The 9,544-nt window shown below is 42.8% G+C and overlaps 1 long non-coding RNA gene across 1 annotated transcript; it reads right to left on the bottom strand.

Moving 5' to 3' along the window:
- Positions 1 to 1,551: 1,551 nt before the first annotated feature.
- LOC144147142 (uncharacterized) lies at positions 1,552 to 7,615 on the bottom strand. Its single transcript, XR_013317834.1, has 3 exons — positions 7,342 to 7,615; positions 5,869 to 6,138; positions 1,552 to 2,981 (listed from the first exon to the last, which is right to left on the bottom strand). It is a non-coding gene; the product is annotated as an uncharacterized LOC144147142 (long non-coding RNA).
- Positions 7,616 to 9,544: the final 1,929 nt, after the last annotated feature.

Below are 9,544 nucleotides of genomic sequence, written 5' to 3'. Positions count from 1 at the left end.
CACAAAACTTCCTTGAACCTTAAAACCCTTGGCTTCTTAGTATTGCATCAAACTTCCAATCAAGGTAGCTACCTGCAATGTTTAGTGCCTTATTCTTGAGCTGAGCGGGAAGGTTCAATATGAAGGAAGACCAAATGCAAAATGTATAGTTTCCTCCGTAATGCGGCTCATAATCTACGTATAAAAGTTGGGTACCCAAGCCATTTATTTTCGTTTGCATTATTCTTTTTGCTTTACGAAAAAATATTCATATGGTACAGCACTTGCAAGGTTTGGTGGTATATGGAGTTTTATAAGCATACCTTTAGACTAAATGACCCCACATAGCAATAACAAGAACTGCAAACATAACAGAACAATGCATACAAGTTCCCTGGTGAAGCCCATGGTTGAAATGTAATGTCATTGTTCAGAAAACATTATTTTATCATGAGGCTAGCTTGCACATGGTGCCTTGCATTATGTCCCTGCCGGTGGATGTGGGGTCATTTGTCACTGTTGCAAATGAAAAGCCAACAGCCAGGGCCCATTAGTTTTGGCTAGTATTACGAGGTGCCTCACGGTACGCATTCTACGTCGATAGACTTTTTTAGAGTTGACTAGAACTGAAATCAGCAAAAGATTCTCTACAAAACATGCAGTCTATCCCCAGCTTTAGGGTTTGCTAATTTCCATATTTGGGTTTCTTCTGCCTTTCTTAACATTTTTATTTTGATAAGAAGGTGCATAACCAAAAGCAAAAAGCTTTTCTGTAAACCTTTGGTAGCAATATAATTGTTACAAAATATTTTACTCTAAATATGGCAGCTTAAACTGAGAATATTTGCATTTAAAAACATTAAAATAAGTTTAAATTGATCATAAATTTTTAGCTGTTTTTACGCAAAACTGTACATGGGATATGAAGTGCACCACAAGGAGGGCTTTGGATTAGCTTTAGCAAATTTGGGACATTTAAGGTGCACTGAAATTTCTACACATGCGCTTTTTCACTTTCTGTATCCACCAGGAAAATGGCTGCCAATTTAGACCGCGATTCTAAATAGTAGTTGACGTGCATTTTAAAATATCCTCAAACATTATAGCCACAAAATTAATTTTTACGAGTTGTAGACATTGCCCGTTACACCAGACATTGGACTACACTGTCAAGAGCTTTGACATCTACAATGACGTCTACAAAGCAAGCTTATACTGGTATAATGTTTCATACCATAATTACTGTGTGTTCAGAGCTCACGTGTGAAGTATGGATACTGCTGCTTCAGCAAGAACCGAAGATGAGCACCCTTACTGGTTCTGAAAAAAAAAAATAACAGAGGAAATGCCTTAAGCAGGATTCTGAAACGGGGTTGAAAGAAACATGAATGAACAAGAAATTCTTTCAAAACATGTAAAGCAATGCAAACAAATATTTATTTCAACTTCATTTCTACAAAAGACCACCTCATGAAGACTGGTGATGGGGTATTGGCTCAAAAAAAAAAAGCAGAGAGCACTTATATAAATGCTACAGGGAGCCTTCGCAGCCAAAACTTGTTTGAGCACCTAAACTAACCACTGTTCAACAAACTCAAAAAATGTTTGAATGCATAAAAAACCAGTGGTAAACACAGGAAACAGTTAAAACAGAATGACGGCACATGTTTGTCCCGTCGTTCTCTTCTGTGTCCTGGGTTTTCCTATGGTTTTTCATCCAGTCAAACATGTACCAGCTAGCCCAGTCCAACGCCTTGGTATCATAAAAATATGGATAGTCAATCCTTACAGAAAGTTGAAAAAAAAGAAAGTATAAAGTAGGTGCCAAAATTAAAATGACAGCAAATTGGTTGGCTTTTAATTTTAAATGATAATATAAAAAATAATGGCATGAATGAAAGTGAGCAGCACGCGAAGTACCTTGTTGCTGGCCCGACATTCCACTTTGAAGCAAAATGTCCGCTTTCAACACTACATAGGCTAAACATGCAATGAGGCATTCCTTTAGGCAGACAAAATATACCATAATTGTTAAAAAAGCTACGAATTAGTTGAAAAAAAAACCTGACCACAACAAATTGGAATTAGTGACTAGATACAGTTTCAGAAATACACAGCGACATCATATAAAAATATATTGTTCCCATACAAAGATTGATCATAACAAAAATTCAGGACTACATTTATCAGACTGGCATCAATGTGCAAAGCAGCTTAATGAAGGGAGACGGTCTTCACTAAAAACATGTTAATATTGAGAGCTCATGTGCTTCCCTGCAGGTTGGGTGTGTAAACCCACTTAACTAACCCGCTAACTAACCCGCCTGAATCATCACATGATAGACATTGAGGAATTTTACAAATTGGTTTATTGTAGCGAGCTGTCTAGTTTATTTCCCTATTTTTCTTGGCATTTCGTGTCTAATTCTAAATTTGGTGACTAGAGAGGTTTTACTATGGTCATGCACTGGTGACAAAAAATATTTGATTTTACTTTAAAAAATTTTCAGTTTTGTTTTATTGCTCACCAGCCAACGATCTGAAATATCAGAGGCGCTCAAAACGTATGTTGGCATTTCCTTCCTGCACTGTAGTACAACTAATCATCACTTTTACCATAATTTGTTCACAAATCGTAATATTTGGAAAGTATTCAGCCGAATGAAAATGTCATTTCAGAAGCATGCACAATCAACAAAGCCTCAATGACTCTCACGACGTGGTCCACTTGTTTCTGTCACAAATAACCTCAGTGCAGACACATTCCACCGAAGACGAAGGTAACATGCCCTCTTGGGTGATGAATATTTAAAAAGCCTTACGAGTAAATTTGCTGCTGAGCACGTGAAATTGTGGCATTAAAACAAAAGATCCCTTTGGGGCATCTTTCACTTGGAGGAGCGCTTGGCCACAAACTTTGAGAAGCTGGAAAATGCTCCATGAGTCGCTCCAGCCAGCAGAAACGATGCAGGACACACGTTGGTAGGCGGACCGTTGGCATCCTGCGATTGTGAAGAAAATTCTGTTTAGTAGATGCTCTTCTTTTTGTACCACTGTTTATTTCACCTTTAACAAGCAGCTGAACTCCTTAACGTTCGCATAATAAAATGCTGCAATGCAGAACAGTTAGCAGGGTTACCTCAATTTTGCTTTTCTACGAATTAACACAATGTAGGTAATCTGCACACAACTACAATCAAACTACAATTTTCACCTACTTCACTGCTAACATCAGCGTTTGACTGGTCAAGCACAAATACACATCAGACATGTGAGGAATCTGCTAAATTTATCCCCACAAACTGAACAATCAGGCATCAGAAATCGGCAAGGAAGGAGGTGTCACGTTTAAATGGCACTTTTTTAAGTGCCATTTAAACGTGACATAAACAACACCTGGAAGCTTGAAGCGTGAGAGGGGTCTTTCACGCTGACAGTGTCAGAACATAGTTTGCTAGTGGGCACGTGCACGAATGTGTTTCTTGAAAATGCAGTGCGAAAGCTTGATTGATGTGTAGGACGAGAATTGCAGCACGTTTTGACACAGGCCTTGTGGGCGCTTCTGCCTGCTAATGTCAATGTGGATTCCTGCTAGTATCCCTCTTCGCTTCTTTCTGAATATAATGCTTTAGGCATTATATTCAGGACAAGGACTGCATCAAAACGTGCAGCAATTACCTACGTCCCACACATCGGTGAAACTCTCGCACACATTTTCAAGAAACGCAGTGCATACATCGTGCATGTGCCCACTAGCAAGCTGCGTTCTGACATTGTCAGCGTGAAAGACCCCCTCTCACGCTCCAAGCTTCTGGGTATTGTTTATTAGATTCCATGCGCTGAATGCAAATCAGTGTACATTGACGAAACGGGCAATCTGCACAGAAGATTAACGCAGCACTGGAACGAAGTGAACAAGGGCCATGCAAAAACAAATCCACTGGCAGAGCACCGTGAGAGGACGGGACACGTGGTCGACTGGAACAAGACAAAATTACTGACAACTGAGTGCAATCTATCTTCTCGATTACTGCTCGAGTCTCTCATCGTTCAGACGACGCCCAACATTATCAACATAATGGATGGCAATCTGCACCATATCTATGCAAACTCATTGCGCCGTGTAATGCCCAATATATAGCTTCGTTTTCCACGACACATCCTCACCGTGAACAAGCACCAAACCGTTAAATGGCTTTCTTGACTTGGTCAGTGACCTACGTTTCATCATTGCAATAATGCTTTTACCTGCCTACACGGCATTCCGTCAAACACTGGACTACACTACATGAGCCATTGCCGTTCTTAACCTGCACCAGAGTATATAACCTTTCACTACTGCTATAAGATAGACCCATAAACGCACTTCAATATGGCCTTTATATTTAGCCCTTGGAAACATTCTGTATAATTTCACCTTTATGTTGCATCTGCTACAGCAGCTGGTAATATATCAAAAACATGAAAAAAAACTGTGGTTTAACACGCCAAAGCTACAGTTGGGATAAGGGAAGCACTGTAGGTGAAGGCTTCGCATTAATTTTGACCACCTGGGTATTTTTGTGCGCCACAAAATCTAACACAGGCGTCTTTACGTGTTGCCTCCATCTGAAGAGCGGCCACACCAAGCGGTATCTAACCGACATTCGCCTCCACAGCACACCAGCCTAGCCACTGCAGTGGGTTAAACATATGAATTAAAGCGAGTTTTGGAGTGCAAATGAAAATATTAATCACGCGTCTCATTTTCCCAATCAATCTACCTTTTGAAATTCACCATGCAATCCCCCCTCCCCTACCGGCCTACCAAAACACCTTTGTCTCAAGAGGTAATCAGGCTGTTGTTAATGAAATAAGTATTTACAATTCGAGACTTGCCACCGTTAAAGTCATGCACTTTGTTTTAGAGATAAGTGACATTAGCCATTTGCAGCACCAGGAGTTCATTGTGTTAAGATCAGATTGAAAGCATTGACGGTAGTAGTTGAAAGAAATTGTGTGATAAATTACAACATCATCTGCAAATAGACCTACATGGGAGGATATGCAACATGGAAGATAGACAGGACCAAGCAACCTGCCTGGGGGGGACAACAAAGTGGCACGAGCAAAAGAAGTATATAGTTATTAGAAGTAAACTGCATTTGAGAAGAATGAAAATCTTTCACTCAAGTGAGGACATTAGGGTGAAGTTTGAGAAGTAGTCTGTGGGGTGCAATGCGATTGAATGCTTTAGAAAAATCGAGAAAAACTACCGCAGTTTGTAAGCCTGCGTCAATGGATCAATGTAGATCGTGAACAAATCCTGAAAGTTGTGTTTCTCAAGTAACCCTTGTGAAAACCGTGGTGATATTCGAATGTGATATAGTGATTTTATAAATAATTAGCGACCTGGGAGTGGATGAAATGTTTCCCGACCTTGCATATGGTGCTTGTTAGGGAAATTTAATGGTGAAGTACCATCTCCTGATTTAAAGATTGGTGCTACCTCGACTATCTTCCAATCATTGAGAATAGTGCCTGTCATGAGAGACTGCGAAAAAAGCGCTGCCGGAATTCTACAGACTGCGGGATGTACTTTTCGGTATAGTATGATTAATACCAGTATGATGTGAAGTAGACCAGTTTGTATTCCAAGTTCAAAACCATATCGAAAGATCCTAAATGTTTGCTTGGCTTGATTACACACGTATACTTGCTTAAAAGTTAGTTCAATTTCTTTTCTTGCCCTTTAGTCATCGGCCCCAGATTCTCTTCAATACCTCTGCTAAGCAATGACACGCTCCAAACGCACAGCACTGCTTCATGAAAATGTTTCAAATAATCAGAGGCCACAGCACTGCTAACAGGTATACATCATGGCAGGTTCCACAACATGCAATAACTAACCTGAAAGTACATAATCGGTGGGTGCACCGATATGGAAGCAGTGCCTGGACCGATGTGTCGAGCAAATGCGCTGACTTCTGAACGGGTGGTCCAAGCGGCCAAATGATGGATGAATGACCATTCCTGGCGGCAAAGCGTACGGAGCACGAACGAAAGGCCAGGCAGTACTTGGGTACAGCAGGTGCAGTGTCGGTTGGCGAAGGGAGGCCCTGGCAAAGCCTTTGAAACTGGACTGGAAGGCAGCTGACCCAGGACAGCCAGCAGCAGCACCTGCAGGTGCATAATCTGTGAGTGTGCTGACACTTGCTGAAATACAACAAGAGCACACACAAAGCACAAATGCTTACATCAAGTTGATTTTTAATCGTTTAAAGACAGTAACCTCCAAGACACTAATAAGAACATTCCCAGAACACCCCAAGTGAAATTTAGGTCACAGTAAGAATGTATTAGACCCGCAGGTACTGTGAGTGGGGTATGCATGATATATGCAAAGCTCACTGCTGAGCTAATTTGCAGGGAACGCATGCTAGCAGCTCATCTGTATCCCTTGCTTTCCCATCGGAACTGGTGTGTGATAGTTGAGGCTCCTCCATTTCAATGTCTGACTTGTATCTGCACGTTCAATTCTCCAATATAAATCGAGTTGAGAGAGTGGCTACAGCTTTCTTGTTAGTCTCTGTATGGCGTGGGGTTTTGCGAAAATGAGAACTTGCGAATTCGCCAATTTTCTGCACTAATTTAAACAATACATTTGCCTCTGATATCAAGCCCCAGACTTCCCGAGAGCTACTCTGACGGAATCGGCAGGCGTTTCGTAGGCGTTGTGAAATCTCCCCCACTACCCCGAGACTATGCTAACTCCCTGCAAGGCCACATGCGCGCATTTCACCTTCAATTTGCACGTATGTGAATTCTTTGCGGCCCGAAGACCGCGAGGCGTACGGTCGCCGGTCTCGCGAGCGCAATAGCTGCGAAGCGCACTGCACGGAATTCGTGTAGGGGAGGGGGGGGGATTTCAACCCACCTACGAGACGCCAGCCAAGGAATCAAGTGTACGCTTTTTCACATGCACTTCCAGGGAACCTCCTGTTCATGTTATTTCTTGTTATACCGCGGGTATTCACGAGGGAGGACTAATCACAGCGTTGTGCCACTCACGCGAAATTGCGACTGCGATCTGCAACCGCAAAGGCACTGTTTGAGAGACACATAAACAAACGCCCCGGTGTTAAAGAGCCTTGCGTGATGTGAAATTATTAGCAGCCGTGTACCACAGCGCGAGCATCGTAGCCAAGGTCTAGCTTCAGGGTAAATTGATGCTGACATCTGCGGAAACGGTGGACTGGGCGCCACACAAGTATCTCACGTAGGCTCTCAGAGCAAACAAGATGGGGGTCTAGGGAATTACTGACCCATAAACACCAGAACTCGTTCCAACCAAATACAGAATAATAAAAAATGCGTACTTACCCGAGCAAAAACGATGTTTCCAACGCACAATTCTCCTTCACTGTCGTCTTCATCTCCGGGACACGCTTTGTTCAGATGCAATGTGATCCACTTTTGACGCGCAGTATTTTATGCGGCGATGATCGTTCTTCCGGGGTCCCCATGTTCAACACACGCGTAGGTTGGAAGGGTAGACATCACCCATAAAGCTTTTATAACTAAGATTTAAGCTTGAAATAGATAAAACTGATCAAAGCACGCCAGCGACCACTCGGCACAAAACGCCATGAAAAAACACACAAAAAGTGAGAGATAGTTGCCAGACTCCAAATGCAGCACCTCTATGTTTGGCGAAAATTGTGTTAGTATTGGAATATTGATAATTATCTTTATGCTTTCAAAGTCTGAAATGTGTTTCTAACTTAAATTTAAGGTTTTTACACGCAAAAGTAAATACATATAAAGTAACTGACATATATACTGATACTGTAAAAAGGTTTTGACGTTTGTTTTGGTTTTGTTTTCACGGCGGGCTTCTCAAGAGAGAAGGTGCGAGAAAACGAGCTACTTTTGGTTTAGGAAGAGGGTGGTAAATGTCGGCGTGATAGAAAGCAAGGAACAGGCGCTTACCCTGGTCCTAAAAAAAAAGAGCTAATGTAATGCTCACATAAAAAAAAAAGCTAGGTTCGACGAGGATTCGAACCAGTGACTTACAAAACAGTAAACGGACGCGTTAGCACTCAGCTATCTCGGCGGGAGGTATGAGGACACCTAAAACTACTCTATACTTACGTAAGTTGTCAACAAATATTGTCACTTGTGTTTAGTTTATGCGGCATTTTTGAAACTCTGGTTGTCCTAACGCTTGTTTCTCACGCACCGGTCTTGCAGACGAGGCCGCATTGCTAGCGCTGCAAGCGATTGAGCCAAAGCTCCCTTATTTGACTCAAGAAAAGCTATCGCAGTCAACCCGACCTTTCCTGCGCAGGCCACGGTAGCCACGAAATAAATGGAATGTGCCGTTAGAATTATGGCGTTGATAACGCTTGTTTGTCCGGCACCGTCTTGCAGACAAGCAACGTCGCGCTAATACTACAAGCGATGTCACTCCTGGCTTGTCAGGCGCATCAAACCCGTCGTGTAAAACGACTGTAATACTGCGAAAACCTCTGAGTTTGTAACAAGTGGGTATTATTAGAAAGCGACCGAAGCATGCGGTGGCGGCGACGTAATAGGTACAGCAAACAGGTAGGCAGAACGGCAGCGACGAGCGAAAATGATTTTACCCGACCGCCCCCGTCGGCCTGCGCAAAAAAGGAAGATAGAACCCCTGCATACACGCTCTCGAAGAAAGCTGTTCAGCCGATTCAGTTTGTTGTGGACGAAGAGCAACCGAGGCTGCATCCACAAACGATTGTGCTTGCCGTGGTATGAGCCAAAGCATATCTTCACATCGTTATGTTATCGTCCGTCTGACTGTTACTTATTGAATGAAAAATTCAGAACACAAACGTTGACGTCTAGCGTCTATGCCCGACATAGACGCTGCTGTTTAGGCCCTAAAAACCACCTTCAGGGCGTCTGTCGGTTCTGTCTGATGGCGCGCTCGCGCCGCTGATTACGAACAAGGCGTCTGTTGGCGTTCACTGATTGTGTTGGCGAGCCGGTAAACGCCATCACGGTTAAACTCCCTGTTGGAAGACTACGCTGTTGGGACGATAGAGTGCCGACAGAGCTTCTTATTGGCCCCACAAACGCCATCAAGGTTAAACTCCCTGTTGGAAGACTAGGCTATTGGAACGATAGAGTGCCGACAGAACTTCGTATTGGCCCCACAGGCGTGCTGTGAGCCCAACAAGAAAGTCTTGTTGGACTTTTTGCCCAGGGCATAATAATACGGGAACAAATTCTTAGGTAAATTCGATTTCGTTGAGGACACCGATGCCTCGCGTAGAAGTTTTATTTATAGGACTACAAGAGGCATTTTGTAGCCTTCCCTTCCCGTGCACCCAGACATCGAAACGAACCTTGTGATACACTCGAAGAAGTAGATTGGTGCAGAGTGGAATTTAAACATTCAGCAGGTTTTGTTCAATTTACGAACAGCAAATTTAGAGCAGTTCCCCTGGTCTATGGGGAGAGTTCATATTTAAACCTCTCAACGGGAGGTAAAATCATTAGCGCACCCAGGGTTTTTGTCTAAGGGGGGTTTGAAATTTTCACA

The sequence above is a fragment of the Haemaphysalis longicornis genome, unplaced genomic scaffold (genome assembly GCF_048455015.1).
Source record: "Haemaphysalis longicornis isolate Haplotype H1 unplaced genomic scaffold, Haemaphysalis longicornis Haplotype H1 scaffold_7, whole genome shotgun sequence".
Taxonomy (NCBI): Eukaryota; Metazoa; Arthropoda; class Arachnida; order Ixodida; family Ixodidae; genus Haemaphysalis; species Haemaphysalis longicornis.
Note: the sequence above shows the minus strand (reverse complement) of the source record. Positions and strands in the feature narration are given on the sequence as shown.